Source organism: Engystomops pustulosus, chromosome 4, assembly GCF_040894005.1.
Source record: "Engystomops pustulosus chromosome 4, aEngPut4.maternal, whole genome shotgun sequence".
Taxonomy (NCBI): Eukaryota; Metazoa; Chordata; class Amphibia; order Anura; family Leptodactylidae; genus Engystomops; species Engystomops pustulosus.
In genome coordinates, this window is record NC_092414.1 from 183,344,831 (window position 1) to 183,358,043 (window position 13,213).

Consider the following 13,213-nt stretch of genomic DNA (forward strand, 5'->3'; position numbering starts at 1 on the left):
CACGGAACCTGCCGTACACGCCCACTGTAATAATCAGAGCAGCCATAGGCGTAACGACATGTCAGTCTTTTATAAAAGTGGGCGGAGCGTCCTGGCTCGCTCTATTTATAGGAGACCCCGGGATATGAAGCGCTAATAATTTGTTGTGGGCCATGGTGATGGGGCTGTGCCGCATAACCAGGGCAGATCTCAAAAAAATAATTACTCTGAAAGAAAATAATGTCTCTAAAGGAAGTACAAATGTCCCCCCCCCTGTTATTAGATACTGTGCCCCCTTGTATTATAGTATTATAGTTTATACGGTTGAAAAAAGACACTTGTCCATCAAGTTCAACCAAGGGTAGGGATTGGATGAGGAAGGGATTTAGGGGAAACAATCCTATATTACATAACCATCAATGTTATTTAGGTGGAAAACGGCATCTAGACCCTTCTTGAAGCTCTCTGCTGTCCCTGCTGTGACCAGCGCCTGAGGCAGGTTATTCCACAGATTGACAGTTCTCTACGGGGCCAGGCCTCATGGGGCCTGGGAAGGACAGCCGAACTAAAATTTGTTAATTCCGCTTTCCAGGGCCTGTCCCGATCTGATAACAGTAGCACTGCAGCGACAGGGGCCCACCGCCCACTTTGCGGCGGGGCGTGCCCATGGCGTCCTACTGCCGCTGCTGTGCTGCATAGATCTGCACAGAGCTACCTGCCTACCTCCTGCCCATGCCTTTTTTATTTATGTTTTTCATAAATTTCGTATATGCGGTGGACTATATCGATTACCTGCATATTTTATTTAATAAAATGGTTAACAAATGTGTGTCGGGGAGTTTTTATTTTAATAAAATATATTTAAGAAAAAATATTGTGTGTTCATTTTAACTCAAATTTTACCACAGTAATGGTGCTGTCTAATAGATGGCAACCATTACTAGGACTGGGCCTAGTTTTTTAGCCAGTAAAAAAAGGCTAATACTGTCCCCCTTATCATTACCCGGGTACCCACTGCCACCAGGGGTGCCGGGAAGAGCCGGTTATAATCCAGTACCCAATCATCTATAGATGATCAGGTTCTGGGGCGGCTGCATTCTGGTATTATTGGGCTGTGACCAAAAACAGTGGGCGTTCACACTCCAGTAATGTCAGGGGGCCCATGTTTATTTGGGCCACTCACAGCTCTATAATACCAGACTGTAGCTGCCGCAGTTCCCGACCAACCATAGACGGTCAGGTACTGGACTGTAACCAGCTGTTTCTAGCATCCTGGTGGGTAAGGGGGTTAGTGTTATCCTTTTCTACTGGCTAGCACTAGGCCTCAGCCTTAGGAATGGGTTCTGTCTATTAGACATGATGAATTACAAAAGCAAGTTTTGAGTAAAAAAAAAAAAAAACACAATTTTTTTTAAGGAAATGTATTTTATTAAAATAAAAACACCCTAACACACCATCGTCAACCATTCTATTGAAAAAATAATAATCAGGGTTAGTGATGTCCATCTACTTTCCTTCAATAATCCACTTTGGGCTTTTAGAGATCATTGGCCTACTTTCAAAAGTAGACCAATGAATGTTACTAACCCCTTTATTTTTTTCCACATGGGAGCACTGCTAATCAGGACTCCTGTGCACCTTATTGTATGGACTTCTATATAGTAGTAGGGTGATGACTCTGGCTAATAGATACAGCGCATGGACTCCCTTAAGATGCAAAAGGGTCCCTGCACTCTAAGGCCTCCTGCGCATGACATGTGGATATGGGATGGACCCCCACTTTATTTTAAAACAGTTTAGACAAGAGAAAAACACGGTGTATGGAAAAAATACACAACCACATAACTTAATGGGTGAAATGGCCACAGCTTTATTTGAATCACAGGAATAAAACAATCAGAGGAGGAGTCAGGTGGCATGCTAGGGGTGGGATTCCCCAATACCCCAATCTAAAGCTGCCTGACATACAGCACCCGGCCAGACAGCAACAAAGGGGGGCGGCACGCTCTGGCTGCCATTCTAGCAGAGCCAGTACACTTTACTGGATAACAAGATAACATTGAGAAATTTTAATCTCCAGGCAGAAACTTTAAATATGTGCAACCTCCGACTCACAAAGAGTCATCCCACAGCGCTCAGGAGAGGAAAAACCCCCTGTGGAGGAAACCTCTAGGGAACCCATGGCTGAAGAATTGTCCTTCCCCTGGGCTTAGGAGGATAACACCAACTTCATCTCATCAACAGTCAATTAAGAAATTTACATGATACAAGATAAACAGTGTCAAAGTTCAAAAAAAAACCAGACAATCATTTTCATAGCATTATACATGTAATTGGTAAATAACCAGTTGTAAATTAATGATAGTAAAGGGCGGGTGGGAGGGACATGTTTCTTGCTGTTCTTCTAGGGAGAGAAAGAGAAAGAGAGATACAGGACAGGAAGTGACATCTACTCCTGAGCTCCTCCCCTCTTACATCACTACACTATCCCACCCACTCTGTTCTTACATCACTACACTATCCCACCTACTCTGTTCTTACATCACTACACTATCCCACCTACTCTGTTCTTACATCACTACACTATACACCACCTACTCTGTTCTTACATCACTACACTATCCCACCTACTCTGTTCTTACATCACTACACTATCCCACCTACTCTGTTCTTACATCACTACACTATACACCACCTACTCTGTTCTTACATCACTACACTATACACCACCTACTCTGTTCTTACATCACTACACTATCCCACCCACTCTGTTCTTACATCACTACACTATACACCACCTACTCTGTTCTTGCATCACTACACTATACACCACCCACTCTGTTCTTACATCACTACACTATACACCACCTACTCTGTTCTTACATCACTACACTATCCCACCCACTCTGTTCTTACATCACTACACTATCCCACCTACTCTGTTCTTACATAACTACACTATACACCACCTACTCTGTTCTTGCATCACTACACTATACACCACCCACTCTGTTCTTACATCACTACACTATACACCACCTACTCTGTTCTTACATCACTACACTATCCCACCCACTCTGTTCTTACATCACTACACTATCCCACCTACTCTGTTCTTACATCACTACACTATCCCACCTACTCTGTTCTCTTACATCACTACACTATCCCACCTACTCTGTTCTTACATAACTACACTATACACCACCTACTCTGTTCTTGCATCACTACACTATACACCACCCACTCTGTTCTTACATCACTACACTATACACCACCTACTCTGTTCTTACATCACTACACTATCCCACCCACTCTGTTCTTACATCACTACACTATCCCTCCCACTCTGTTCTCTTACATCACTACACTATACACCACCTACTCTGTTCTTACATCACTACACTATCCCACCTACTCTGTTCTTACATCACTACACTATACACCACCCACTCTGTTCTTACATCACTACACTATACACCACCTACTCTGTTCTCTTATATCACTACACTATCCCACCCACTCTGTTCTTACATCACTACACTATCCCACCTACTCTGTTCTTACATCACTACACTATACACCACCTACTCTGTTCTTACATCATTACACTATACACCACCTACTCTGTTCTTACATCACTACACTATCCCACCTACTCTGTTCTTACATCACTACACTATCCCACCTACTCTGTTCTTACATCACTACACTATCCCACCCACTCTGTTCTTACATCACTACACTATACACCACCTACTCTGTTCTTACATCACTACACTATACCCCACCCACTCTGTTCTTACATCACTACACTATACACCACCTACTCTGTTCTTACATCACTACACTATCCCACCCACTTTGTTCTTACATCACTACACTATCCCACCTACTCTGTTCTTACATCACTACACTATACACCACCTACTCTGTTCTTACATCACTACACTATCCCACCTACTCTGTTCTTACATCACTACACTATACACCACCTACTCTGTTCTTACATCACTACACTATACACCACCTACTCTGTTCTTACATCACTACACTATCCCACCCACTCTGTTCTTACACCACTACACTATACACCACCTACTCTGTTCTTACATCACTACACTATACACCACCTACTCTGTTCTCTTACATCACTACACTATCCCAACTACTCTGTTCTTACATCACTACACTATACACCACCTACTCTGTTCTTACATCACTACACTATACACCACCTACTCTGTTCTTACATCACTACACTATGCACCACCTACTCTGTTCTTACATCACTACACTATACACCACCTACTCTGTTCTTACATCACTACACTATACACCACCCACTCTGTTCTTACATCACTACACTATCCCACCTACTCTGTTCTTACATCACTACACTATACACCACCTACTCTGTTCTTACATCACTACACTATACACCACCTACTCTGTTCTTACATCACTACACTATACACCACCCACTCTGTTCTTACATCACTACACTATACACCACCTACTCTGTTCTTACATCACTACACTATACACCACCTACTCTGTTCTCTTACATCACTACACTATCCCACCTACTCTGTTCTTACATCACTACACTACACACCACCTACTCTGTTCTTACATCACTACACTATATACCACCTACTCTGTTCTCTTACATCACTACACTATCCCACCTACTCTGTTCTTACATCACTACACTATCCCACCTACTCTGTTCTTACATCACTACACTATACACCACCTACTCTGTTCTTACATCACTACACTATACACCACCTACTCTGTTCTTACATCACTACACTATCCCACCCACTTTGTTCTTACATCACTACACTATCCCACCTACTCTGTTCTTACATCACTACACTATACACCACCCACTCTGTTCTTACATCACTACACTATGCACCACCTACTCTGTTTTTACATCACTACACTATACATCACCTACTCTGTTCTTACATCACTACACTATCCCACCCACTCTGTTCTTACATCACTACACTATACACCACCTACTCTGTTCTTACATCACTACTCTATACACCACCTACTCTGTTCTCTTACATCACTACACTATCCCAACTACTCTGTTCTTACATCACTACACTATACACCACCTACTCTGTTCTTACATCACTACACTATACACCACCTACTCTGTTCTTACATCACTACACTATGCACCACCTACTCTGTTCTTACATCACTACACTATACACCACCTACTCTGTTCTTACATCACTACACTATACACCACCTACTCTGTTCTTACATCACTACACTATACACCACCTACTCTGTTCTCTTACATCACTACACTATCCCACCTACTCTGTTCTTACATCACTACACTACACACCACCTACTCTGTTCTTACATCACTACACTATACACCACCTACTCTGTTCTCTTACATCACTACACTATCCCACCTACTCTGTTCTTACATCACTACACTATCCCACCTACTCTGTTCTTACATCACTACACTATACACCACCTACTCTGTTCTTACATCACTACACTATACACCACCTACTCTGTTCTTACATCACTACACTATCCCACCCACTTTGTTCTTACATCACTACACTATCCCACCTACTCTGTTCTTACATCACTACACTATACACCACCCACTCTGTTCTTACATCACTACACTATACACCACCTACTCTGTTCTTACATCACTACACTATACACCACCCACTCTGTTCTTACATCACTACACTATACACCACCTACTCTGTTCTTACATCACTACACTATACACCACCTACTCTGTTCTTACATCACTACACTATGCACCACCTACTCTGTTCCTACATCACTATACACCACCTACTCTGTTCTTTTACATCACTACACTATCCCACCTACTCTGTTCTTACATCACTACACTATCCCACCTACTCTGTTCTTACATCACTACACTATACACCACCTACTCTGTTCTTACATCACTACACTATCCCACCTACTCTGTTCTTACATCACTACACTATACATCACCTACTCTGTTCTTACATTACTACAGTATCCCACCTACTCTGTTCTTACATCACTACACTATCCCACCTACTCTGTTCTTACATCACTACACTATCCCACCTACTCTGTTCTTACATCACTACACTATACATCACCTACTCTGTTCTTACATTACTACAGTATCCCACCTACTCTGTTCTTACATCACTACACTATACACCACCTACTCTGTTCTTACATCACTACACTATACACCACCTACTCTGTTCTTACATCACTACACTATACACCACCTACTCTGTTCTTACATCACTACACTATCCCACCCACTCTGTTCTTACACCACTACACTATACACCACCTACTCTGTTCTTACATCACTACACTATACACCACCTACTCTGTTCTTTTACATCACTACACTATCCCACCTACTCTGTTCTTACATCACTACACTATACACCACCTACTCTGTTCTTTTACATCACTACACTATCCCACCTACTCTGTTCTTACATCACTACACTATCCCACCTACTCTGTTCTTACATCACTACACTATACACCACCTACTCTGTTCTTACATCACTACACTATCCCACCTACTCTGTTCTTACATCACTACACTATACATCACCTACTCTGTTCTTACATTACTACAGTATCCCACCTACTCTGTTCTTACATCACTACACTATACACCACCTACTCTGTTCTTACATCACTACACTATACACCACCTACTCTGTTCTTACATCACTACACTATACACCGCCTACTCTGTTCTTACATCACTACACTATCCCACCTACTCTGTTCTTACATCACTACACTATCCCACCTACTCTGTTCTTACATCACTACACTATCCCACCCACTCTGTTCTTACATCACTACACTATACACCACCCACTCTGTTCTTACATCACTACACTATACACCACCCACTCTGTTCTTACATCACTACACTATACACCACCTACTCTGTTCTTACATCACTACACTATACACCACCTACTCTGTTCTTACATCACTACACTATCCCACCTACTCTGTTCTTACATCACTACACTATCCCACCCACTCTGTTCTTACATCACTACACTATACACCACCCACTCTGTTCTTACATCACTACACTATACACCACCCACTCTGTTCTTACATCACTACACTATACACCACCTACTCTGTTCTTACATCACTACACTATACACCACCTACTCTGTTCTTACATCACTACACTATCCCACCCACTCTGTTCTTACATCACTACACTATACACCACCTACTCTGTTCTTACATCACTACACTATACACCACCTACTCTGTTCTTACATCACTACACTATACACCACCCACTCTGTTCTTACATCACTACACTATACACCACCTACTCTGTTCTTACATCACTACACTATCCCACCCACTATGTTCTTACATCACTACACTATCCCACCCACTATGTTCTTACATCACTACACTATCTCACCTACTCTTTTCTTACATCACTACACTATCCCACCTACTCTGTTCTTTTAACAAGGACCATCATCTTGCATCAATACTATCACCTAAATTCAGTTGTTATAAGTCCCACCTTACCACCGTCATGTTCCTGCTTCGCCTATGGCTCCGGTGTTGTCATGAATGTGAATACAGCCCCATACATCGGCCCGGCTTCACAGAGGGGGAGGTGGGGGGCCCAGCCAAAAGTTTGCTATGGGGCCCTCCCATTTCTAGTTACACCACTGGCCCCCTCGTCTTTTGATTTGATTTAATCGGGAACAACCTTCCACCTTATTTTTTGTATGGACCATTCATATATTTATATAAATAATCCTGTCCCCTCGTAGTCGTCTCTTTTCCAGACTAAATAAATCTAGTTGTTTGAGGGTGTGGTCACACGGTATGTTTTGGTTGCGTTTTCAGCTGAGATGAGGAGAGATTAGGGTTTGCCTAATTACATTACTGTTAACATTATTACATAACGCATGTGTTAACATTGCATTTACACTGCATTTTGTAAATGCAAATGTTAACAGTAATGTAATTAGGCAAATCACCTCATCTCAGCTGTTGGAAATGCAACCAAAATGCACCGTATGACCGCGCCCTTTATCTTTCCTCATAACTAAGACCCTCCATACCCCTTATCATTTTTGTGGCTCTACGTTGATCCCTCTCCAGCTCCAGGGCATCCTTTTTATGGACCGGAGCCCAGAACTGGATAGCATATTCCACGTGAGGCCGAATCAATGCCTTGTACAGTGGTAATATTACATCCCTATCACGAGAGTCCATTTTGATACATGACAAGATCCGACTGGCTTTAGAGGCAGCTGATTGTTGTTCAATATATGCATAATTATAATATTACCACAAAAAATGGGAAAATTAAATTACTTAAGTATTAGCCCCCCCTCAGTATATAGGGTTGCCCAGCACACTACTTCCCCATCATATAGGTATCCAGAACACTCCCCCCCCAGCATTCTACAAGGAACTCCCCAGATTTCCACACCTCGCTTCCTACAGCGAAGTCATAGCCCGTCAGCGTTTCCAGGTGCTCCTGTCTTCCAGCGTTTCCAGACGCCTCCATATTCCCTGTGTTCCTCCAGCATTTCCAGATGCGTCCATGTTTCCTGTCTCCAGCGTTCCCAGATGCTCCTGGTGGCTCCCGTCCTCCAGCGTTCCCAGAGGCCTCCAAGCCACTAACTCTCCTCCAAGGACCTCTCTATTCCTGCCCGCCTGGGTCCTATGCCAGCTACTGCCTGCTTGGCTGCCGTGAGTTCCAGCTCATCATTACAAGCCGCTTTCCTGCTGTCATCCCAGGCTCGGACTGTGTCCTACATCCCTGTCATCCCTGGCTGCCACCGTGGGCCTAGTCGCAACCGTGAAACGACCTGGTGGCACCCCGCCGCAGCAAGACCATCCCGTTTTGCGGCGGGCTCTGGTGAAGACCAGGTGCCACTTAGACTCCGCTTCCGGGTTGCGGCTAGTAATCTCTCCATCTCCCGCAGTGATCCAGAGGGTCCACTGGTCCACAAGCTCCTCCCATAGAGACTTTCCTCCTGGGTATCCCCAAGTACCTTCTGTCGTCTGTGTGACCGTTACACCCCCCCCCCTAATATATAGGTATTCAGCACACTCCCCCCCCTAATATATAGGTATCCAGCACACTCCCCACTATTATATAGGTATCCAGCACACTCCCTCCCAATATATAAATATCAGCACACTGCTTCCCCATTATATAGGTACCCCAGCACACTGCCCCTCCAGTACATAGGTATCCAACACCCTCAAGTATAACCCGACCTGATTATAATATTACCACAAAAAATGGGAAAATTTAATTACTTAAGTATCAGCTTCCCCTCAGTATAAAGGGTTGCCCAACACACTACTTCCCCATTTTATAGGTATCCAGAACACTCCCCCCCCAATATATAGGTATCCAGCATACACCCCCATTATATAGTTATACACCCCCCATTATATAGTTATCCAGCACATTGCTTCCCCATTATATAGGTATCCAGTACACTGCTTCCCCATTATATAGGTATTCAGCACACTGCTTCCCCATTATATAGGTATTCAGCACACTGTTCCCCTAATATATAGGTATCCAACACACTGCTTCCCCATTATATAGTTATCCAGCACATTGCTTCCCCATTATATAGGTATCCAGTACACTGCTTCCCCATTATATAGGTATTCAGCACACTGCTTCCCCATTATATAGGTATTCAGCACACTGCTCCCCCAATATATAGGTTCCCAACACACTGCCCCCTCAGTATATAGGTACCCCAGCACACTCCCCCCCAGTACATAGGTATTCAACACACTGCCCCCCCCCCCCAGTATATAGGTCTCAGCACACTGGGGCTTATTTACTAAGGGTCCGCAGCTGCACTTCCATTGGATTTTCTGACGTTTTCGGGTTTTGCACGGCTGTGACAGGTATTTAACAGGGGATTTCGTCGCACCTGATCAGATTTTGGGCAGCTGCACTGGCTTTCATGCAGCAGAAATCAGGGGTGGGACGTCGGACAATCCAACTGATTCGGACTGAACGCAGGATTTAACTTTCAAATTGTGTCGCAAGATCAAGCACTTACATGCACCGGGAAGAAGATGGTGAATTCCGGCGGACAAGAACAGGGAAGCGACACATGCAGGATATCGGGCATACAATCTTAGTGAATCGCCGGCACAGTGCATCATCGTTGGACAATGCACTTTCAGTGAATTCCTCCAGACAGGTATGTAAATATGTAATATATAGGTAGCCATCACACTGCCCCTTCCAATATATAGGTAGCCAGCATACTGCCCCACCAGTATATAGGTAGCCCAGCACACACTACTTCCCCCAGCAGATAGGTAGCCCAGTACACGCTGCTCCCCCAGTATATAGGTATCTAGCACATAAAAAAAAAAACTAACCTTCTGATGTTCCCCATGCACATCAACTCTTCTTCAGCAGTACAGTTGGGTTGCGTCATAGTGTGCACACGAGCAGAGACTTACCTCTGCTTGCATTAATGCTGAAGAAGGAGAAGAGGAGCATCAGGGAGTGCCAGAAGGTGAGTACTGAGTTTTTTTTTCAAGTATTAGGGGCACTGTGTGGCTGCTAGCATCCACCCGAGTTTCCTCCAGTCGTGGAAGAAATGGGCCACAGTGAATCCAAGGCTAGGGCAATATTAACCTACGGAAATAATAGTCTAAAGGCTTGTTCCTATCTGCGTTCCAGATGCCTTTTGGTTAGCGCGTAAAAATGGATGCATAATTTCCAATTGATCCTCTCAGTTTCATCCTTCTCAGATTGGATGGTGAACGTTGATGGAAGCCATTTTTAAGTCTCTCCAGAGATGCTCAATTGGGTTTAGGTCCGGGCTCTGGCTGGGCCAGTCAGGAATGGTCACAGAAATGTTCTGAAGCCTCTGCTTTGTTATTTTAGCTGTGTGCTAAGGGTCATTGTCTTGTCGGAAGGTTCGGCCCAGTCTGAGGTCCAGAGCATCTGGAAGAGGTTTTCATCCAGGATATCTCTGTACTTGGTGGCATTCATTTTTCCTTCAGTTGCCACCACTCGTCCTATCCCTGCCCCCATAAGCCTGATGCCGCCACCACCATGTGTTACAAACATACCATACCATAACACTAAAAATGTTAATCTTTGTCTCTTCAGACCAGTGAATCTTATCTCTCATAGTCTTGGATTCCTCCTAAGGTGAGACTTTACCATAGAGCCCCGACTGGTGGAGGCTGCAGTGATAGGTGACTTTGTGTATATATATTCTTAATAGTCAGACAAGTTGCTTGGCATTGATACCAATGAACTAAAACATAGCACACATGTATTTGTTCTTAAGTTGAATTTGTATGTATGTCAGAACAAGTATAGGACTGTGTGCTTAAAGCGGGCAGTAAATTGGGGGAAGTTTGCACCCCATTTCGGCACAGTGGAGCTGAGTGGCTATTCACCAAATCAGAGCAGAAATAGAGCCTGCTGTATAATTTACAACCACCCGGCTCAGTCACGGTGTGGTGAGATATTGTAGCCTGGGGGTAAAGTGCAGTAAATTTCCAGCATCTAGAGACTTCACCAGTCACAGTGGCCAGTGAGGTCTGTCTGTAACTAGGGGTCTGTAAGTCGAGTGCTTCATGCTTGATGTTAAGGGGGCTGCCTTACAAGGTAGCCAAAAGAGGCAATATTTTCCCTATCCCATCCTGGAAAACATATGCATCAATGGCTGCAAGTCTCTACACACCTGCAAGGCAGCCTTAATTGGCAAAGTTTCCTTGACGGACATTGACCACCAGGATATGACGTAAGATATTAGATATAAAGATATGAACTGGTGGCCCCTTTTCTTTACACCTCAACTTATAAAAGCCTTTATTTATAATCCTCCAATTTATGTAGCCCCCTTCTTGACCTTTCTATTGTTTTTAGAGTGAAATAAAAAACCTGATTCTCACCTCTCGCCTCCCACCATCTCATATTGCGCCTGCCAGCCTCAGCCACACACAGCTTTGGCATAGGTGGAGCCCACTGCCTCCTGCTTCACCATTGCAGTCATTAGTGTCCAGGCATTTCCACTACATTTTTAATATAATATGCCTGGGCCATTGCACACAGTGGGGCAGATTTACTTACCCGGTCCATTCGCGATCCAGCGGCGCGTTCTCTGAACAGGATTCGGGTCCGGACGGGATTTATGAAGGTAGTTCCTCCGCCGTCCACCAGTTGGCGCTACAGCGCTGAAAATCATCTGAACGCGCCAGAATACACCGAGCTGGACCAGGTGAAGGTAAGCGCTTCCCAAGCGACACATTTTCGGTTTTTAAATGCGGCGGTTTTCCGAATCCATCGGGTTTTCGTTCGGCCACGCCCCCCCATTTCCGTCGCGTGCATGCCGGCGCCGATTCAGGTACAATCGGCGCAAATCGGAAATATTCGGGTAACACGTCGGGAAAACGCCCTTAGTAAATGACCCCCAGTGAGTACTTTAAAGGAAACCTACCACTTGGTAGGTGGTATGGTCGGTGTAAGCAGTAAATACCGAGTAAATGCCGTTACTTACTTTCGTTAGTGTTATAACACTTTTTAAACTCTAGAGCAGAAGAGGCTTCTTCTGCTCTAGCACAACGTCTCTGTCATTTCCTATGCAGCGCCGAAGCCTCTTCTACTCTAGAGTTTAAAAATTGTTAAAACCACGATACCGCGGTTTATAACACTAACGAAAGTAAGTACCGGCACCAGCTCACCCTGAGCTGGTGCTCGGTATTTACTGCTTACACCGACCATTCTAAGTGGTAGGTTTCCTTTAACACTTTCACCACTATCTCCTTCCTTATAGATTGTATGTAGAGTTGAGCGGACCCGAACAGCAAAGTTTGGGTTGATACCAAACTTTGCAGGTTCTGGTCTCCCAGGATCCGGGACTTTATTAGTCGCCACCAGCATCTAAACGGCTGTGGTGTGCCGGCACTAGCACGCCAGTGTTGCAGGGCGATGTCATTTTGGGAAGGATCGTTGCTATCTGTTGACGTCTTCATGAACAATAATCCTTGCCAAATTGGTGGCACATACGTGGCTGCTACCATTTAAAGGGAACCTGTCATCAGTTTTCTCACTATTGAAACTAGTGTCGGGTACCCAAAGCAGCCTTTTTACCAAATGGCATCTTTTTCTGACTACTGA